This window comes from Heterodontus francisci, chromosome 31, assembly GCF_036365525.1.
Source record: "Heterodontus francisci isolate sHetFra1 chromosome 31, sHetFra1.hap1, whole genome shotgun sequence".
Taxonomy (NCBI): Eukaryota; Metazoa; Chordata; class Chondrichthyes; order Heterodontiformes; family Heterodontidae; genus Heterodontus; species Heterodontus francisci.
The window spans coordinates 29129760-29152333 of NC_090401.1; the positions used below are offsets into that span (position 1 = coordinate 29129760).

At 45.3% G+C, this 22574-nt stretch overlaps 1 protein-coding gene across 1 annotated transcript in view; it reads left to right on the top strand.

The window, feature by feature from the left end:
• Positions 1–2519: 2519 nt before the first annotated feature.
• LOC137347106 (gap junction beta-7 protein-like) overlaps positions 2520–22574 on the top strand; it is a 33702-nt gene continuing 13647 nt past the window's right edge. Inside the window, exon 1 of the mRNA XM_068011194.1 lies at positions 2520–2662. The gene's annotated coding sequence lies outside the window, so the exon portion shown is untranslated. The remainder of the gene's footprint in view (positions 2663–22574) is intronic.

Here is a 22574-nt window from a genome sequence, read left to right on the forward strand (position 1 = left end):
GGTAGGTGGTAGGAGAATTGTGGGGATGTGGTAAGGAATATGGGATTAATGTAGGATTAGTATAAATGGGCGGTTGATGGTCAGTACAGACTCAGTGGGCCGAAGGGCTTGTTTCAGTGCTGTATCTCTCTATGACCCTATTACCCATGTCCACACTTCAAAGAATTCAATAAGGGTGGGCAATTATGACCTTCCCATTTGAAATCTATGACGACTACTCGGTGGGCCGAAGGGCCTGTTTCAGTGCTGTATCTCTAAATAAAAAATAAAAATAACAACTATGTTTTCAGTTTCTAGATGTTTTTCTATTACGTCTTTGAGTAAAGATTCCATTATGTTTCCTTCCATCGACATTAAGCTAACCAGTCTATATTTGCCTAGACTTCCTCTATTTTCCTTTATAAATATAGGAATAACATTAGCTCGCTGCCAGGTATTCCACCTCCACTTCTTGCTTTCTCCATTATTCCCTTTTCAAATGAATATATATATATATATATACATAAAATAGTGCCTCTGTTATCTCTTTCCTAACCTTTTAATATGTGTGGATGCAATCCATTTGCAATAGGGATATTATCTTCTCTAACTTTGATTAGATTGTTAATTTTCTCCCCCCCCCCCCCCCTTTCTATATTAAATGTCCTTATATATTTTTTGATCTCATCTTCTAATGACTTGCCCACCTTGTTAGCCTCCTTGGTAAATACTGAGGCAAGGGCTGGAATTTTAGGCACCCCGCTAGTGGCGGGGGTGGGACGTATAATTGAGTGGGAGGCAGGGGGGAGCATTCCCAACCTCATCCGGCCCCATTCCAATTTTACACGGGGCGGAGGTGGCAAGAAATGGCCTGCTCGCCCCAGGCCAGTCAAGGCCCTTAAGTGGCCAATTAACTGGCACTTAGGGGTCTCCACCTGCCGCCCCAGATATTTTAACCTTGGCTGGCGGGTGGCTGAGGCCTCAGAAAGCCCGTCTGGTGATACCTGGCAGCCTTCTAACAGGGGCTTTCCTGATTGTACACCCTGTGCCCCGTGGAGGGCCGCCCCCAAAGCCCCAGCTGCCCCCCATGCACAACACACACCCCGCCCCCCCCAAAACCAGCCCCCATTAACTCGCCGGGGCCCGACCGATTGACCCCAGTGAGGCCCTAACAACTTACCTTTGTTCCGGGGCCTTCCTTCTTGTTGGTTCTGATGGCTGGATGTAGTCCCAGCAGTGGCCACTGCTCCCGGTGGCGGTGCTGGGACGAAGAGCTGCCGGCCCGCTGATTGGCTGGCAGCTCCATTAGATGGGACTCCTTGCCTCAAGGTGGTTGAAATCCCGCCTAAGACCAATTAGGAGCCTGGGGAGTGAAAGCTCCCAGTCTGGCTCCCCAGGGCTCAGTGGAGGTGGGCTCGGCACCAGCATTTCAGCTGGTGGAGGGGGCCACACCCCCCCCTAACCCCACCCCCCCCCTCCCCTCCCCTCCGCCCCGTCCAACGAATAATTCCGGCCAAGGTAACTATTCAATATTTTTGCCATTTCACTATCATTGCCTGTGAGTTCATCTTTACTGACCCTGTTCCTATTCTTTTTTTGAAGGTCATTGATAGATTTGTGGAATGCTATACTATGTCTTTTTATATTCCATGTCTCTTGATAATTTAATTTTGTAGTTCTTCTTTGTTTTTCTAATTTTTCTGTATTTCTTTCCTAAATTCTTTGTATTTTCTTGTCATCCTCTCCTTTATTGTCTATTTAACAAGTATCTCTATTACTTTAGTTTACATTTCACCCTTATCTCTTTATTCTTCAATGGTGTTTCATTATTCGCCAGACAGTTGATTTCTTTTCGCAGAGTATTTTTTTCCTGAACTCTATTGATCACCTTTTAAAACATTTCCACTGCTGTTCTATCTCTTTTTCATTCTTTTTATCCAGTTTACCTTCCTTTCTTCCTTCTCATCACATTGAAATGAGCTTTTCTTTCAAATCTTTTACTTTGGTCTTTGTTTACTTATGTCTTTTTCAATCATTATTTTGAGATTGCTGTTGCTTCGATGTTTCCCTGCACTTATTTCTCTTATCTGCTCTCATTCATTGCCCATTACTAGATCCAGCAATGACTCCTCTCTGCTTAGGATTCTTACGTACTGGGTAAGAAAGTAGTCCTCAACATATTGTAAAATTCCCATTCCCTTTTGCCCTTTTCCTACCTCTTCTTTCCAGTTTATTTGGGAATAGTTGAAATCTCCACAGATGTTTCTTCTATGCCTTTCAGTAATTTAATAGATTTGCTTCTGCATTTCTTTCCTCCACTACCCAAAATATCCCCCTAATTGTCAAATCTTCTATAAATTCAACCTTTAAAGTCTGCTCCTCCCCCCTTGGCTTACATCCTGCTTCATAGTGTCATGGTTATGATTCTGGCCATCCTCCCGACATCCTTATCCTCACCAGTAACACGTACATTGTACTTGTTAGAAAGGACCAGTATCAGCAAAACCTCCTTCTCTGCCTCCTCTAGATTTCCCCTGCCCTGCTGAGTGGCAATCACAATCTCCCCTTTCTGTGCTTACGATTTCCTCTGAGGTGCGACTGTTCCCTGGAGAAACTTATCCAGAAATTCCTCCTGCTGCGTTCTGCTTCGGAGTGTCTGTAACTCAAATCCAGCTCTGCACTGGTGAGTATTAAGATGAACATTTCCTGCAGATGTGGCAATCTGAGACAATCTGGTCATTCACAAACTTCCACATACTACAGTCCCAACATGCTGCCTGTGCTGTCATTATTATTCTTCATTTACTTATTGTTTGTAGTAGTTTATTTTCAGAACTATTGAATCGGACGAGATCTAAATAATATTTCAGAGATGGATTTAGCTTGACTCCAAATTAATCAGTAAATTAATTACTCAGATTGCTTTAATTATTTGTTTACTCATTTATTTCAAGTTGATGGATTGGTTTATATTTCAGATTATATATTAAATTAAATACTTAGCTCAAATAGCTCAGCTTGCAGATTGCAAGCTAAGTGTAGATATTTGAGTTTGGTGAGTGGGGATTTTAAGTGTTGTTATCTTTATAAAGTCTGGTCTGCATTCAGCTGGGATTTACCCTCTAGATAAACTAGGGTTAAGAAAGTAAAGTAAGTTTCTTACAGTTTTAGGCAGGAATTAACAGGCTCTACTGTGGAGTAGCTGATTAGTTGAGTAGCTGACCAGTCAAATCTGGTTGCTGCAGTTTCAGCTTCAAAAGGTATGAATGGAGTGGTCTGGGTGCAGCGTGCAACCGGTATGCAGTTTGCAAGCTGAGTGTGGAGATTCGAGTTTGGTGAGTGGCGGGTTCAGTGAAAGTGCGAGGCGGTGCTCCATTTTCTACTTTTTTTCTACTTTTTTAACCCTCCAGTATTTGGTTCCTGCTTCGATGCAGTGGAAGGAGCTGTTTGGTGAGTACCCGGTAAGCTATTCTAGTTATAATAAATAGTCTGTAAAGTTAAGGTATGGCAGGGCAGCTCTGCCGAGTGGAATGTCCAGCCTGTGGCATATGGGAAGTCATGGAAGCACCATGTGTCCTAGACAAGCACATCAGCAAGAGGTGTCACCGACTGCAGAAGCTTGAGCTCCAGGTTTCGGAACTCGAGCGGAGGCTGGAGTCACTGTTGTGCATCCGCGAGGCAGATGTTTAGGGAGGTGTTCACACCACAGGTTAGGAGCATGCAGTCAGATAGGGAATGAGTGACCGCCAGGCAGTCTAAGAGAACTAGGCAGGTAGTGCAGGAGTGCCCTGATATGATCTCACTCGTTAATCGGTTTTCCAATTTGGATACTGGTGAAGGTGATGGTTCCTCAGAAGAGTGCAGTCAGAGTCAAGTTTGTGGCACCACAGGTGGCTCAGCTGCACAGGAGGGGAGGAAGAGCAGTGGAAGAACTGATAGGGAATTTATTAGTTAGGGGTACAGACAGGCATTTCTGCAGCAGTAAATGGGAGTCCAGGATCGTGTGTTGCCTCCCTGGTGCCTGGGTCAAGGATGTCACGAAGAGGTTGCAGGATATTCGTCTGGGGGAGGGTGAACAGCCAGAGGATGTGGTCCGCATTGGTATCAATAACATAGGTAAGAAGGGGGATGAGGTCCTGAAAGCAGATTTTAGGGAGCTAGGAAGGAGATTCAAAAGCAGGACCTCAAAAGCCGCAATCTCAGGATTACTCCCAGTCCCACGTGCAAGTGAGCATAGGAATAGAAGAACTGAGCGATTGAACACGTGGCTGGAGAACTGGTGTAGGAGGGAGGGCATCTGATTTCTGAGACATTGGGACTGGTGCTGGGACAGGTGGGACCTGTACAAGATGGACGGGTTGCATCGTAGCAGGACTGGGATGAATATCCTCCTGGGAGATTTGCTAGTGCTGTTGGGGAGGGTTTAAACTAAATTGTCAGCAGGATGGGAGCCTGAGAGGGAGCTCAGATTGGAGGGAAGCAAAACTGATAACTTGTCTGGAGTGTGGAAACCAAGAGCAAGTATCAGAGAGGAATACCAAGGTGCACAGAATACTGGAGGTGATAGATAGCACTAGATTAGGGAATAGTAAGTTATTAGGTGGGGTCCGAGTAAGGGAGAAAGTAATCAAGTCTGAATCAGGGTTAATGTGCATGTATGTGAATGCACGGAGTGCGCTTAATAAGACTGGTGAGGTACAGGCGCAGATTGCCTTGTGGAAATATGATGTTGTGGTTATAGTACAGGTTGAGAGAGTGGTTAATAAAGCATACAGTATCCTGGGCTTTATTAATAGGGGCATAGAGTACAAGAGAAAGGAAGTTATGTTGAACTTGTAAAGACACTAGTTCATCCTCAGCTGGAGTATTGCGTCCAATTCTGGGTGCCGCACTTGAGGAAAAACGTCAGGGCACTGGAGAAAGTATAGAAAAAATTCACGAGATTGCTTCCAGGAATGAGGAATTTCAGTTATGAAGAAAGATCCGAGAAGTTAGGACTGTTTCCCTTGGAGAAGAGAAGGCTGAGAGGTGATTTAATAGAGATATTCAAAATCATGAGGGGGCTGGACAGAGTAGATAAAGAGAAACTGTTCCCACTATTGAAAGGATCAAGAACGAGAGGGCACAGATATAAAGTATTTGGTAAGAGAAGCAAAAGTGATGTGAGGAAAAACTTTTTCACGCAGTGAGTGGTTAAGGTCTGGAATGCGCTGCCTGAGAATGTGGTGGAGGCAGGTTCGATTGAAGCATTCGAAAGGGAATTGGACAGTCATATGAAAGGGTAAAATGTGCAGGGTTACAGGGAGAGGGTAGGGGAATGGAACTGAGCGAGTTGCTCTTTCAGAGAGCCAGAATGGACATGATGGGCCGAATGGCCTCCATCTGCACTGTAACTATTCTGTGATTATATATTATATTAAACACTTTGGACAATTATATACTAAATTAAACACTTAGCATAATTATATACTAATTAAGTAATTTACTTCCTAGGGATCCATTGCTCCTCCCTCTGCTGTGATGTCATTTTCTCAGATTCAGGGCAGGATTTTGTGGCCCAGCGAGTCGAATCCCGTCTCAGCCATTCCAAGCCTCCAACCAACCCCCTCCCCCCACTCCCAGTGCGATCTTGCGTTATTCCAGTACTTAAGGGCTGGATGCCGGGATCCCATTCCTTTAAAAGATGAAGACGGGGATCCCGCCTCCAAGGGCTGCCGGCCAATCAAAGGGCTAACAGCTCAGCAGTATTGGGAGTGCCACTAGGAGTGGTGGCCACTGCCGGAACTGCAGAGGCCTTGGACCCAGGCCCAACGTTGGAGACCCAGACCTCAGGTAAGTGAGGCAGGGTCACCATGGCCAGTCCAGAAGGCCCTGGCAAGGGGAGTGTGAGGGTGAGCGTTAAGTGCAGGGTGAGGAGGGTCCAGGGAGGTCGAATTATTCCCAGCAGGGCACCTCCGTGGGCCACAGGTTTCCCATGGAAAAGGGACCACCCCCAAGCCCACAGGGAGGGCGCCTCATATTACTAGGTGACATCCCGTGTGTCAGAAGCACCCTCCTCTGCTGGTTAATTCCCAGCAGCAGGGAGAAGAGGCCCTTAAGTGGCCTCCTGTCGCAATTCTATGGGCCCCCCGCCTCTGACCCTGTCTCAAGGGGACCCATAAAATCCGGCCATCAGAACTTCTTTCAGAGTTTAACCTGCTCAGCCACTTCTTACTGTGCTTTAGCTTCTCTGTTCAGCTTTTTTTTTTAGGTGCTTCACTCAGCAGCTTCTCACCTGCGCTTCAATGCAGGAAACGGGGCAGCACAGTGGTTAGCACCGTAGCCTCACAGCTCCAGCGACCTGGGTTCAATTCTGGGTACTGCCTGTGTGGAGTTTGCAAGTTCTCCCTGTGTCTGCGTGGGTTTTCTCCGGGTGCTCCGGTTTCCTCCCACCACCAAAAGACTTGCAGGTTGATAGGTAAATTGGCCATTATAAATTGCCCCTAGTATAGGTAGGTGGTAGGGGAATATAGGGACAGGTGGGGATGTGGTAGGAATATGGGATTAGTGTAGGATTAGTATAAATGGGTGGTTGATGGTCGGCACAGACTCGGTGGGCCGAAGGGCCTGTTTCAGTGCTGTATCTCTAAATAAATAAAATAAATAAATAAATAAAATAAACATGTATTTGCGCACAGCAAGATCCCACAAACAGAAATGTGATAGTAACCAACGAATCTGTTTGTTGTTGACTGTGACATAAATTTCAGCCACTACACCAGGGAGAACAGATCTACTCTTCAAATAATGTAGCATTTGGAGCAAACCCGCCACCCATCCTCACTACCACAAATGATGCACAGTTTGGTGGAAACTGGAGAGAAATTAATATTTCATTTTCTCCTTCTCCCTTTCCCTCACACCATGCAGCAACCCACCTGAGAGGGTGACAGATGATCTCTTCACATTTTAGACATGTTAGGCTAGTCTCTGGACCAGTCAATGCTGCTTTGTAATCAGTTATGATATAGCAGCATGAGAATGCCCATAAAGGGAAGAGGGCAGACACTCACCCTCAATTATCAGGTAATTCAATGAGGAAGCGCTACTTAGCATTCCTTCCCTGTAATGGTTGTGCTCAAGATTGGAATTGCCACATGAGGAAACACAGGCTTGAGTACATGGTCTAATACTATGTAGCACAGAACACGTAAATCACATAACTGCAAGACCCTGTCCTGCCTTATTATTAGGTTTCATAAGACAGAGCAGAATATCTGCTGTGTTACTGATTCCCCAAATTACAAATGAGTAAGGCCCTTAGGCCTGTACATTTTATTAACAAGTTTGACCCACTTTTAAATCACGATAGGTTGTGTTCATTGGTCAGCAATATGCTAATGAGACGGCAAAAACAGAGGACCATTAGAAATCGAGTTAAAGGGGAGATCAGAAAAGTCTCTTGACACAGAGGGGCATTAGAATGTGGAATTCTCTGCTACAAACTGTTCTTAAGGTGAAGCTCATAAATTCTTTGCAAAGGGGATTATAAAGTTGCTTGAAAAGATAATGATTAGAAGATATGGAGAGATTAGAAAAACACTGGCGCAGACTTGATGACTGAAAGACCTGTTTCTGTGATAGAGTCATGGGGCAGAATTTTACTGGCCCAGGGGTGAGGGGCTAGGAGGGGTGGGGGGGGGGGGGGGTGGAAAATAGAGGGGAGATGCATCTGAAAGGCTCACCGATTCAATCCCACCACCGGGGAGGTTGCCCAGCGAGGGACCGGCTGCGGCTTGGCTGTCCACCTCTGTTCGGCTGGCAGCAGATTTGAATAATTAAAGGCCCAATTAAGGGTGATTTTCCCTGGGCCACCGCCATTTTGCCAGGGGTAGAGCAACCCCCATGGCCGTGTGGGGAGGTCGCCAGCTGCACAGAGGCAGCCTCCCTGTGGTTTCCCGGGGGGCCATCGTAGCCACGGCTCCATGACCCAGGGAGGGGTCGCCAGCAGCAAAGTCTGCCCCTGTGGCTCCAATGCTGCCACTAGAGGGGTTACCCCTCCGTTCGCCAGGTCCTGCCTGCTTGGCCCATCAGAAAAATAAAGTCATGCTCACACTCTGAGGGCACCTCCATTTTGAGGCACCCTCACGTTCTTCTAGCTGCCTCAGCAGTGGACACCTCTCTCAGCGGCACTGCCGGGGATCCAGAGCTGCCGGCCCTCTGATTGGGCGGTAGCGTGAAAGGCCCACCCACTGTCCTTAATTGTCCATCTCCCCCACCTGCTGGCTCTTAATTGCTTTCGCCTGGCAATATCGTGGGCAAAGTACCTCCTCACGCCCATGTGGACCTCTGACTCGTAAACCACCCCGATGATGGGACCTCTACTGTTTTGGAAAAATCTTGACTATAGAGTCAATATGGCACAGACGAAGGCCATTCAGCCAATCGAGTCCATACCAGCTCTCTGTAGAAGAATCCCGTCAGTCCCATTCTCCAATTTGATCCCCATAGCCGTGCAAATTTATTTCCCTCAAGTGCCCATCCAATTTCCTTAGGAAATCATTCATCATCACCACATCCGCCACCCTCATAGGCAGCGAGTTCCAGGTCATTACCACTCACTGCATAAAAAAGTTCTTCCTCACATACCCCCTGCATCTCTTGCCCAAAACCTTCAATCTGTGTCCCCTGGCCCTTGTATCATTAGCTAATGGAATAGTTTTTCCTTGTCTACCTTATCTAAACCTGTCATAATCTACACCTCTATCAAATCTCCCCTCAATCTCCTTTGCTCCAAGAAGAACAAACTCATCTTCTTCAAACTAACCTTGCAACTACAATCCCTCATCCTTGGAACCATTCTGGTAAATCTCCTCTGCACCCTCTCAAGGACCCTCACATCCTTCATAAAGTGTGGTGGCCAGAACTGATATGAAATGTTAAATATATATTGGTGAGTGGTGGGTTGTGTAGAATAAAGCACTGGGTCATGCACATTGCATAGTTCACAGGACCCAAGACTGGAATATATAATGACAGCCCTCACATAATTGGTTTACTTTACTTCAACCACTGGTCTCAACATATATTTTCTTTGTCCAAATATTTGACTAATAATGCATTTTACTTTACTCATTTCCCTTAGCTGGGTCTTTGAAAGGTTACAGGGTAATGTACATGGCAAGATCATCAGAAGTTTCTGAATTTAGATGTTAAACTATGCTAAAGAAAAATTGGAGCAGATGTGTTGTTATTGATGCAGGCTGTATGCTGCACCAAATTAAAAACAAAATTCTATGTTATATCTTTTTATCTAAATTACAGATAGGCCATAGCACTGAATTTTAAATTAGAACCAGAGATGCTTTTCTGGTGAGTTGTCCTTTGTCTTAATAGCTGTGGTTGAGTTAATATATCATTTTGTCTGAAGGCATTACATGGTAATGGCACATAAATTCTGTCTGGTCTAATCTGTATGGTGGTTGGTAGCAAGCAATGGTTGACTGATGCATCATGTTTCACAAAGAGAACTGGCATGTAAAATTGCAATGGCTGAATCCCAAACCTAGGGCTTAATTTTATCAGTCCTCTAGAAATGGGCAGGGTGGCAGGAGGCCCATAAAATAGCAAGGGAAGGCAGGGGCTGGAGCGCCTGTCACCTTCCTGACACCATTCAATTTTGTCAGGGGCAGGGAGGGCTGAGGACGGCCTTCCCGCCCAGAGGCCAATTGAGGCCCTTATGCGGCCAATTCATGTCCACTTAAATGCCTTTTCCTGCCACCACTAGTATTTTACTAGGAGCTGGTGGAAGCCCAGTCACATGGGGAGGCCACCCGGTAAAACCAGACGGCCTCCCTGTGGGCTGGGGTGAGGAAGGGGGTGCCTTCCTCCTTGGGCAATCTGTGGACCACGGAGGTCTTCCAGCAGCCAAGGCCATCCCTGCGCCAACAACCCACCCCCTCACTCAACAACCACCCCTCACCAGGGCCTGCCTGACTGAGCCAGGTGTGCCCTCCCCACTTACCTTCACTCCTGGGCTCCATCGTTGCTCCTGGTCCTGGGCCTCTTGCAGTACCAGAATTGGCCACTGCTCCAGGTAGCACTGCTGGGACACCTGAGCTGCCGGCCCTCTGATTGGCTGACAGCTCTTGAAGGCAGGATCCCTGTCCAAAAAGGGAGGGGGACCCCGCGCAGGGCAGTTAACTGCTTGAGTTAAATGCAGCTTGGGAGCCGCAAAACAGCCTAGGTACCTTTCCCATCACCTTTCTGGCTCAGTTTCAGAACTGCCACCACCTGCATAAAATCCAGCCCCTAATATAATAGTAAACTAGCCCCAATGATATGTTGGGAATGATTCTGCAGGCCATCTTCCTGCATTTACGCTCTTCTCAGTGGAAAGGAAATTTATAGAAAATGCCTGCTCCAAGCCTCCCTTAAGCCAAACATTTTGAATCATAGAACAGGAGAGGAAAGGAGATTAAATAGTAATTTCCAAGGATATGGATGTCTCACTCTCAATTTATTGGATCAATCCAACATGTAAGTGACAGAAGAATGGGATTTCCATTCCGAGGTCAGGACCTCGACATCGCAGTCACTTCCGGGCCCTGACCCTGCACCGTGTCGGCAGCACGCATACATTGCAATTTTAATTGGCAAAGCAGTTAATTGACCCAGAGTCACATTAGCCACCCCAATTAGCAGCAGCAGACATGGGAAGGAGGCAGGTCACAGGGAGGCGTGGGCCTGATTTAAAGGGCCAATGGCTGCCATTGCTGTGGTTGCCGTTTGTCCCAAGAATGGAGGCTGAAGCTGAGCAGAGGGCAGTGGGCAGAGAGGGCCCCCTTGCCAGGGCAACCCCCCCCCCCTCCATTTTTCTGATGCCTCACTTGAGGTGCTGCTGGAGGCAGTGACAGCTCAGAGAAGCATCCTGTTCCCTGCCAGTGACAATAGAAATCCTGCAAAACAGGGGAATGGTAAACAAGAGTTAACGGGGCAAAGGAGTGTGTCGGGGAAGAGTGTGTCAGATGGAAACTCTTGCAGTGTTTGTGCCATTGGAAGCTTGCTGACCTTTGTTCTTAAAGGATGCCTGCTCTCACTCAGATGAAGAAGACTCTCCTCTCCAAATGTCCTGCGGACTGATTATTACACGTGATTCAGAATTCAGGATTGAAAATTCGTTCCCAATCATTGATAGAGTTGATAGAATTGGTTGTGTTCCACGCTTTCTCTTGTGACTGATTGTGCATTTCAGCAAGTCAAAGTATTGGCTGGAAGAGTCCACCATTCACGAGAAAGAAATAATTTACATTTATATAGTGCCTTACACATCTTCATGATGACCAAAGTGCTTCACCACCATGTGAAGATTTTTGAAATGTCGTCACTTGTAATGTCAGAAGTGGCAGCCAATTTGTTCACAAGGACCCACAAGCAAAAATGAAACGAATGACCAGATCACCTGCTTTGAGTGATGTTGGCTGATGGAATATTGTTGAAGAGGACAATTTTCCTGCTCTTCCTTGAATATTGCCATGAGATCCTTTACATCCTCCTGACACAGCAGACCAGGCTTCAATTTAACATCTAGTCCACAAGAAGGCACCTCCAACAATGCAGCACTCCCTCTGTAATTCATTGAAGTGTCAGCCTAGATAGTGTCTGGAGAAAAGTCTCTGGATTGGGGCTTGAATCCACAGTTCACTGAATCCAGAGTGCTACCACTGAACCAAGGCTGACACCAAGTAACGTTACCACAGTGCCTGGTGGAAGCTCTGAAATGTTTCATTAAAATATTGAGATTTTGTGCAACATAGCATTTTTCTGAAGCAGTGGTTCTCAAACATTTTTGGTTGAGCACTCCTTTCTAAATGGGTGAGTAATCATAGATCCACCACCCCGCCCCATCTAAATTATAATACTATATAATATGAAATTGCTGCATGTAAAGAGTGTTTAAATAATGCTTTTAAGAAAACAGATATTTACTTCCAGTTATCAGTGACATGGGTGTGCCTGCTTCTCACTGAAGAGTTTATCTTTGCATGATCCCTCCTAGCTGAGACAGCTAACCCTCTCTGCGCTGCACAGCCGGACTCTGCTCCCACCTCCTGGCTTACACCAGGCCCTGCCTCTTGTTGTCACTAATTCACTTAATCGTGACCAATGCGCCTCCCTGACAACAGCGCCCTGCACGGTCTCCCATGTTGTCCATCCATATGGCTGGCCATACTCGGTAAGCACTTTCACATTATTCCACCCACCCTGGAATGTCTGTACAGACCCCCAGGTCCCCAGCCTGATGGTCTAACAGAACTCTGTATCTCAAAGGCTTTCTGCAGCTGGAATTTCTGCTTGCTGTTCAGCTACACTATGAACTCTGTGCGAAATTCCATGGACAGATTAATTTATATAACAGTGGTAGGCTTCTGATACTTTGAGATGCCTCTTAAGTTTCTGAGTTTTTAACTCCGATTCCACCCTCCCTCCCAGCACACATTGTACCCACCGTCACCCACCGACAGCACATATCAAGAAATCACAGGCGCCCTCTCTACAATTACCTTTCCTAAAAATTAATGGAAGGGAAACTGTTTGGACCACACTTACAAATTCCCCAATTTAGGCCCAACAAGTGACGCTGCTGGCCAAAAATATAAATTTATAAAGTCAGCCCTCACATCTTTTGTGATAGACCATGAAGCAGCTGGCATGATCCAACTTTCTCTTCCACCTTGTGAAGACACACTTGGGGAGGGGCTGCCTGGCTCGACTCATGAAGTCACCATGTAGGGTATCATATGTAGGGTATCATATCATATGAGAATATCACAGCTGTACTGCGGAAGGACACCACGGAGGGGTCACGCAGCGAGGCAATATGCGTGGAGCTCAGGAATAGGAAGGGTGCAGTCACGATGTTGGGGGTTTACTACCGGCCTCCCAACAGCCAGCGGGAGGTAGAGGAGCAGATATGTAGACAGATTTTGGAAAGATGTAAAGGTAACAGGGTTGTGGTGGTGGGTGATTTTAACTTCCCCAATATTGACTGGGACTCACATAGTGCTAGGGGCTTGGATGGGGCAGAATTTGTGAGGAGCATCCAGGAGGGCTTTTTGAAACAGTATGTAGATAGTCCAACTAGGGATGGGCCATTCTGGACCTGGTATTGGGGAATGAGCCCGGCAAGGTGGTCGAAGTTTCAGTGGGGGAGCATTTCGGGAGCAGTGACCATAATTCCATATGTTTTAAGGTACTTGTGGATAAGGATAAGAGTAGTCCTCGGGTGAAGGTGCTAAATTGAGGGAAGGCTAATTATAATAATATTAGGCAGGAACTGAAGAATTTAGATTGGGGGCGGCTGTTTGAGGGTAAATCAACATCTGACATGTGGGAGTCTTTCAAATGTCAGCTGATTAGAATCCAGGACCAGCATGTTCCTGTGAGGAAGAAAGACAAGTTTGGCAAGTTTCGGGAAGCTTGGATAACACGGGATATTGTGAGCCTAGTCAAAAAGAAAAAGGAAGCATTTGTAACGTTTTGGAAGGCTAGGAACAGATGAAGCACTTGAGGAATATAAAGACAGTAGGAAGGAACTTAAGCAAGGAGTTAGGAGGGCTAAAAGGGGTCATGCAAAGTCATTGGCAAACAGGATTAAGGAAAATCCCAAGGCTTTTTATACATATATAAAGAGCAAAAGGGTAATCAGGGAAAGGGTTGGCCCACTCAAGGACAGAGATGGGAATCTATGTGTGGAGCCAGAGGAAATGGGCAAGGTGCTAAATGAGTACTTTGCATCAGTATTCACCAAAAAGAAGGACTTGGTGGATAATGAGCCTCGAGAAGGGAGTGCAGATAATCTCAGTCATCTCGTTATCAAAAAGGAGGAGGTGTTGGGTGTCTTGCAAAGCATTAAGGTAGATAAGTCCCCAGGGCCTGATGGGATCTACCCTAGAATACTGAGGGAGGCAAGGAAGGAAATTGCTGGGGCCTTGACAGAAATCTTTACATCCTCATTGGCTACAGGTGAGGTCCCAGAGGACTGGAGAATAGCCAATGTTGTGCCTTTGTTTAAGAAGAGTGGCAAGGATAATCCAAGAAATTACAAGCGGGTGAGCCTTTCGTCAGTGGTAGGGAAACTATTAGAGAGGATTATTCGGGACAGGATTTACTCCCATTTGGAAACAAACAAACTTATTAGCGAGAGGCAGCATGGTTTTGTGAAGGGGAGGTCGTGTCTTACTAATTTGATTTAGTTTTTTGAGGAAGTGATGAAGATGATTGATGAGGGAAGGACGGTGGATGTTGTCTATATGGACTTTAGTAAAGCCTTTGACAAGGTACTGCATGGCAGACTGGTGCAAAAGGTGAATTCACACGGGATCAGAGGTGAACTGGCAAGATGGATACAGAACTGGCTCGGTCATAGAAGACAGAGGGTAACAGTGGATGGGTGTTTTTCTGAATGGAGGGATGTGACTTGTGGTGTTCCGCAGGGATCAGTGCTGGGACCTTTGCTGTTTGTAGTATATATAAATGATTTGGAGGAAAATGTAGCTGGTCTGATTAGTAAGTTTGCGGACGACACAAAGGTTGGTGGCGATGCGGATAATGATGAGGATTGTCAGAGGATACAGCAGGATATAGATCGGTTGGAGACGTGGGCGGAGAAATGGCAGATGGAGTTTAATACAGACAAGTGTGAGGTAATGCATTTTGGAAGGTCTAATGCAGATGGGAGGTATACAGTAAATGGCAGAACCCTTAGGAGTATTGACAGGCAGAGAGATCTGGGCGTACAGGTCCACAGGTCACTGAAAGTGGCAACGCAGGTGGATAAGGTAGTCAAGAAGGCATACGGCATGCTTGCCTTCATCGGTCGGGGCATAGAGTATAAAAATTGGCAAGTCATGTTGCAGCTGTACAGAACCTTAGTTCGGCCACACTTAGAATATTGCGTGCAATTCTGGTCGCCACACTACCAGAGGGACATGGAGGCTTTGGAGAGGGTACAGAGGAGGTTTACCAGGATGTTGCCTGGTCTGGAGGGCATTAGCTATGAGGAGAGGTTGGAAAAACTCGGATTGTTTTCACTGGAACGACGGAGGTGGAGGGGCAGCATGATAGAGGTTTACAAAGTTATGAGCGGCATGGACAGAGTGGATAGTCAGAAGCTTTTTCCCAGGGTGGAAGAGTCAGTTACTAGGGGACATAGGTTTAAGGTGTGAGTGGCAAAGTTTAGAGGGGATGTGCGAGGCAAGTTTTTTTACACAGAGGGTGGTGAGTGCCTGGAACTTGCTGCCAGGGGAGGTGGTGGAAGCAGATACGATAGCGACGTTTAAGAGACATCTTGACAAATATATGAATAGGAAGGGAATAGAGGGATATGGGCCCCGGAAGTGCAGGAGGTGTTAGTTTAGGCAGGCATCAAGATCGGCGCAGGTTTGGAGGGCCGAATGGCCTGTTCCTGTGCTGTACTGTTCTTTGTTCTTTGTACAGTACTGAGGGAGGGTTGCATAGTCTTTGAGATGAGAGGTTAACTTGGAGTCCTATCTGTCATCTCTGGTGGACATAACAGATTCCACAACAGTATTTAGAAGAACAGCATGGAATTTCTCTTGGCACTCTGGTCAATATTTAACCCTCAACCACCATCAGGAAAACAGGTTATCTGGTCATTATCACATTACTGTTTGTGGGAACTTGCTGTGCACAAATTAGCTGCTCTGTTTCCTACATCACAAGAATAACTATACCTTAAAAGAGCTTCATTGAGTGTAAAGCCCCTGGTGATGTCTTGAAGTCATGAAAGGCACAATATAATTGCATTCTTTCTTTTAGCAATCATTGGTAATGTACATGTATGAACTATGTGGTGCACTGCATGAATTTGAGAATGAACAAGGTTCTCTTTTGCAGTGAGGCAGTAAATGTCTCTAAAGATTTTATGAGAGTACTCGGCACACTTTCACCTTAGCTACCAGCTGAGGCCAACAGCTGCAGTTCACGTTCCAGCCAAGCGGAACTGCATTTATATTCTCTAGATCTTGCTTGGCTGGTATTTTAACAATCTTTCCTGAGGGAGAGTCATGCATAATTCTGGATATGGGTGTAGGTAGAGCTCTCTCCAAAGTGAAAAGTGGGCAAGGAAGAGTTCCTACTCTCTAAATATTTAAACTGAGGCAGGTCGGGTTTCCAAAGTGCCCAGCGGGTTTACCAGACCCCAAGCACTTTCCAAATCAGGTTTGGCATTACACTATTTACAGTCGATGCAGTGTGCAGAGTGCTGTAAGGCTGTCCCTTCCAGGGGTCTCATTCTGCTTCGCACCAGGATCCCTGACTGTGGATTCACACTGCAAGTTAACAAAATTTCATCATACTGATGCTGAATTTGGAGTGTAAATGCACTTTTGGGTCATGTTTAGCTATGAAGTGCTTACCTCCTTATGTGTTCTTTATTGAGGGCTAAATTTTCCCAGCTCACTGCCAATCTCGGCGGCCAGCTTCAAAAACGAGCGAGATGTGCGCTATGGAACCGCTGCGATATTTAAGGCAGTGACTCATTTAAATGGACGGGGCAGACCGCGCCCCCCCCCCCCCCCCTTCCCCCGCCCAATGACATGGAGGGGGCGGGTGCTCGTTTCCCAACAACAGCGTCCGGCGCCACTGCGCAGGCGCCGGCACCATTTTTAAAGGGCTTCAAGTCCTCACATGTAATTTCAATTTTTAAAGTGATATGCATGTTAGAGTTATTTTAAAAAATTTAATAAAAGATTTAAACCCCTCTCCCACCCCAGCAACGACCAAACAATTTATTTAGTGCCTTCTCCCCCCACCCAAAAAAACTTAGCTTGCGATCCTGACCTCTCCCCCCACAAAGTTCATTACCTTTCACCTTCAACTCCTTCCCATCAACCCCTCCACCAAAACAATTGTTTTCCCCGCCACCTTCCCCAACTCCCACCTCCTGACCTGAAATCTTACCTCCTCCTCCCTCCCAAACGTTGTGCTGCCTTGGATCTCCAAATGGAGTTCCAAAGGCACCAGAGTCCCCAGCAACCAGCCGGAATACGGTAGTGGGACGGCCAATGGGAGCAGGTAGGTAATTAAATCTTATTTAAGTATTTAAATCCTGCTCCTGTCACCGAGCGGTGGGGACGCCACCACGAGGGCCTCTTCCAGATGTGTTTTCCGGGCCCCCTTGCCACGACCGCCAACATCAGCCCTATTCCGGCTGGTTGCTAGAAACTTTGGTGCCTTCGGAACTCCATTTGGATATTCAGACATGATCCAAAACTGAATTAAATCGGCTGTCAGTCTCCTGAACAGAGCCAAAAAACAGATGAACCAAAGCAGAAGCAGTGAATCCTGCATGTTTCATTTGTGTATCAGTCAGGAGTCAGCGTATTAAGTCTACATCCTTCGGTAACCAGAGGCAAAACTCAACTGCTTTGACGGTGTTGGTGACACCATTAGGAGAAAGTATCCCGACAATGTGATGAAACAAAATTAACAGCAGGATTCAAGCATTTAAAGAAGTGATGAGAAACCATGCCAGAATTGATTAATAATTCATGGCCCTCTGTCCTGGTAAGAAGATCAACAGTGCAAGAAAACATCCATTAACCTCATTCAATATGAACTCCATGCAAACCAGTAATGCATGCCAAAAAGATATTAAAAAACATGTATAAGATTGATAAAGAATGATGCCTTGCATTTCATTATACTAACTGTGCAAAATAAGGTCAAGATTTTTTTTAAATCTTTAATTCGCAATTTGTAACAGGTGGTTTCTATGAGGTCCCATAGGTTTGTCCTCAATCATGAAAAAGACCTTCACATTTAACTAAATTTATTTTTCTATTCAATATTAAATATGAAGAGAGTGCAATTTCCCCCTTGATTCCTCACCTTATATTTTCAAAGGCACTGTGCATGAAACATACATTTTACATGCGTGCAGTATGGACTAGTACAGACATGAAGATGAGAGCACAGCATTTGTTTGCTTGGCCCTCCCAAATCCCTGTCTTTAAGTTTATATGGTTACAAACATTGCTTTCAACAAATTGGGTTTTGTTATTCCAACTCTAAAAATCAGTCATCAGCACTCAACTCTTTTGTGAGACAGAATTGATAACTTTAAGGTAATCAAACACACCTAGATACAGACAGCATTCTTACAGTCAAGGGAGTATGCTGAAAACTGGACTAGGTACCAGGACTGCAACTTATATTTATATTGTATTCAGCTGCCAAGGCCCTAAGCGCTGGAAATCCCTCTCTAAACCTTTCCACTTCTCCACCTCTCTCCCCTTCTTCAAGGCTCGGTTGGCATCCTTCCATTAACGAAAGATGATGGACATGCAGCAAACAATCCATTTATAGTTGGGGTCACTTCTCTTGGTGCAACTTTGCTGATGACTGTGAAGGCCAATCCTTGAGAGGCAGGTTCTGCCACAAGTGTCACAAGTGAAGCTACCAAGTGATGCTGTGATTGTCATTTTTGACTTTGGTGCCTGTTGCCAAGCTGCTGTAGCAACTACTCGTTGTGGTAGTCCACACCAGTCCACGGAATGTGTTGCCATTTCCCTGTTTCGCCAGCTAGTGACTCCCAGGTGCAATAGTCGACATTTAGGGCCTTCATGTCACGTTTGCAAGCATCCTTGAAGCAGAGCTTTGGGTGCCCCACTGGTCATCTGCCCTCAGATACCTCACCATACAGAAGGTCCTTAAGTATGCGACTGTCTTCCATCCTGCAGACATGTCCGATCCATTGAAGCTGCCTCTGTTTGATTTGTGCCAACACACTTGGGAGCTCTATCTTTGAGAAGACTGTCACATATGTGATTTTGTCCTTCCAGAATATACCCATAATGCGCTGCAGACAGCGAAGATGGAAATCATTGAGCTTCTTTTCCTGGTAGCTGTAAGTCACCCATGTTTCACAGCCATACAGCAAGGTGCTAAGAATACGGGCCTTATAAACCAGCAGCTTGGACCTAAGGGTCAGCTTGGTTTTATCCCATGCGCGTTTTGCAAGTCATCCAAAGGTGGTAGCTATTTTCCCTATGTGTGTATCGAACTCAGCATCAAGGGACAGAATGTCTGTCACCGTGGACCCAAGGTAGCAGAAGTCACTAACCACTTCCACTGGGGTGTTATTCAGTGTGATCAGGGATGGAGATGCACCACCTTGTCTCATGACCATGGTTTTCTTGATGCTTATCGTCAAGGAAAACAAGTTACAGGCATGGGAGAGACAGTCCATGAGTCTTCTGAGCTGAGTTTCCGTGTGAGCGACTAGTGCAGCGTCATCAACCTAGAGGAATTCTCTGATCAGGATGTGATGAGTTTTTGTCTTTGCTTTCAGCCTTGATAGATTGTAGAGCTTGCCATCTGACCTAGTGTGCAAGTAGACTCCTTCCATATCTGCAGGGAAATTGAAGTTCAGGAGCATGGAGAAGAAGATGCCAAACAGTGTGATGTGATGGAAACCACACCTGCCTAATGGAAACATATTAATTTTGTCATATGCAATACTATTTGAACGCTTACTGGATGTGGAAAATAATTTGTTTAAAAAGACCACAGAGCAGTGGCTGAAAACATGGCTGCAGATTTGCATTCTGAGGGACAGTTGCACAGAGATAAAATGGAAGTACTCCCTGATTCAATTATCCAGATAGGTTTTGTCAATAATGATGATCAAAATCCATTGAGAGTCATTGTCTGCGTAACAACCAACATTCCACCCACCCCCCCCCCCCCCCCCACCCCCCCACTGAGTGTGTCTGGTAAGCTTTGAAGAATCAACAAACCTCACAGGCGATGCTGTCTCAAACAAAGAGCTGGTCACATGACTAACCTGCTGGCCAACCTGGGAATTGATTGGATTGTGCTCACAGAAAAGTTTTGAGACAGACAGCTTTCGAAGACCAAGAAGAAGCAAGGTCTCTCTCTCTCTCTCAAGCAAAGTTCCAGGGACCAACAGAAGTAACTTAAGCCTCAAGACAGAAGACCCTGCAGCCTTCTGGTACCAGCAAAACAAGTTTGAAAATGTGCACTGGGCCCCAATGAAAACTGCAAGATTTAACTTCAATCAAAGACTTCACATCCAACCCAAAACCAGTAACTGAATTCCATCTACTACTTCAAACCTTCTCCCTTTAATTCTTTCTCCGCCTTTGTATCTTTTTGTGTGTGTGTTTATCGCGTATGCATGTTAGCATGGTTGCGTCGCTTATTTTTAGTAGTTTTAACTGAGTTAGAGTTTTAAGGTTAATAAACTTACACCTTTCTTGTTTAAATTTGAGAAACCCTGGTCTGATTGATTCCTTTACAATTACAATTAGAGAGCAGTGAGCAAGGACTCATTGAGGAGAAGCTAAAAACAGTGTTTTTAAAAATTAAACCCTATTATGGCCAAACTAGCAAATGGCCAAGAGGGGATCCCTAGACCCCTTCCTCATCTGGTCATAACAGTGGTGACCAGGACACAACCCTGTTTCACTCCATTCTTCTGTCAGAAGTGGAGCCATCAAACTGTACACTGCAGTACATGTTGGCATGGAAGGAACGGATGAGACTGAGGAGCTTCAGTGGACAGCAAATTCTTCCCCAAATCTTTTAGAGCCCTGTTCTGATGATGGTGTCGAATGACCTAGTGAGATCTACGAAAGTAAGGTAAAGGGGTATACTCTGTTCCCTAAACTTCTCTTGTAGCTGGCATATAGAGAAGATCATATCCACAGTAGATCTGCTGGTACGGAAACCGCACAGTGCTTCTGGGTACATTCAGTCTGCAAGTAAATGGAGTCTTTTAAGTATTACCCTAGCAAAGGCCTTCCCCATGACAATAAGGAGTGAGTTGCCCCTGGTTTCGTTGCAGCCTCCTCTGTCGCCTTTGTTTTTGTGTAGTGTGATGATTTTGGCATCACGCATGTCCTGCGGAACAGAGCCTACCTTCCAGCAGAGGAGGAGAAGGTGATAAAGGTATGGCAATAGATGGGACTTTCTGTGCTTAAGCACTGCAGCTGGGATTCCATCCTTGCTGGATGCCCTTCTGTTCGCTAGGTGGTCTGTGGCCTTCTCGAGCTCCAGTGATGAGAGTTCTTCATCTAACTCCTCCATGACAGGAAGTTGCAGGAGAGCATTAGGCGCAGACTGGGAGATGTCCGACTCATGGGAGTACAGCTCACAGTAGTGTTCAATCCAGCAGGACATCTGTTTACTTCTGTTGATGAGTGCTTCACCATCTACTGATTTCAAGGGACCAACTTTGGTGATGGCAGGGCCAATCGCCCTCTTGATCCCTTCATACATAGCTTATAGATTTCCTTTGTCATGTGTAGTTTGGATTTCTTGACATAAGCTGATCCAGTGTTTGTTTGTTCAGTATCTCCCTCTCCTTTGCATGGCTGTCTTGGCTACTTTCAGGTCATGCAATGTCTTAGCTGTTGGGTTTATGTTATGCATCATTTAGGCTTTGTTTTTTGCATCAATGACAGATAACTCAGCTGAGTAGGTCTCACCTCCTTTAAGATGCTCCTTAAAACCTTTCTCCTTGACTAAGATTTGGTGTTCCACCCAAATATCCCCTTATGTAGCTCGGTGTCAAATTTTGCTTTATATTGCCCCTGTGAAGTGATATATAAATATAAGTTGCTGGTATTGTAATCTAACACAATTTATCAACTCAATCATTTAGATTGAAAAGTTTAGTATATTTTTTGCATTGTAGATAACAGATAATTTATTGAAAACTATTAAATGATTTGGTGCAAAGCTACAAAATATACTGCAAAAGAAGGGGACCTTCACATCAAACTTATGAGGTATTGTTTTTGTTCTTGCTAATAAATTTGTCAGAATTAATTTGATAAAAACCTCCAGCAATGAATACATCAGGGGGTGGGATAGTTAACATGGAATTGTAGTATCAAAAAAATTTCACAGCACAAAAGAAAGACATTCAGCCCACTGTATCTGTGCTAGTTCTTCACTAGAGTAATCCAGAGATAATATCACACCCCTGGTTTTTCCCTATCCTATATTTTCCTCTGTTTCAAATATTTGTTCAATTAAGGGTGATGGAAACAGATACAGTAGTAACTTTCAAAAAGTAATTGGATATACTTGAAAAAGGAGAAATTTGCAAGACGATGGGGAAAGAGCATGGGTGTGAAATTATTTGTATAGCTTTCAAAGAGCTTGCACAGGCATGATGAGGCATGATGGGTCAAAGGGCCTCCTTCTGTACTCGATGATTCTCTGATTAAATTTCCTTTAAAAGATTGGATGTTCTTGAGTTCAGCCATTCCTTGCAGCATAGTATTCTATGTTCAAGCAACACTCTGCAGAAAGGAATCTCTCCAAAACTCCTTTACCATCTTCATGATCATTTTAAATTGAAGGCCCTCTCATCACGGGCTTGCCAGCCAGGGGAAATAGTCTTTCCTTGTTCAGCCTTTCAAATCCTTTCATAACTTTAACAGCCTTAATTAAACTTCTGTGGGAATAGTCTCTCTTGACAACTATAGTTTCTTATTACAGGCATCATCCTGGTGATTTTATGTTGTATATAATGTCCTTTCTTTAATGTAGCACCCAAA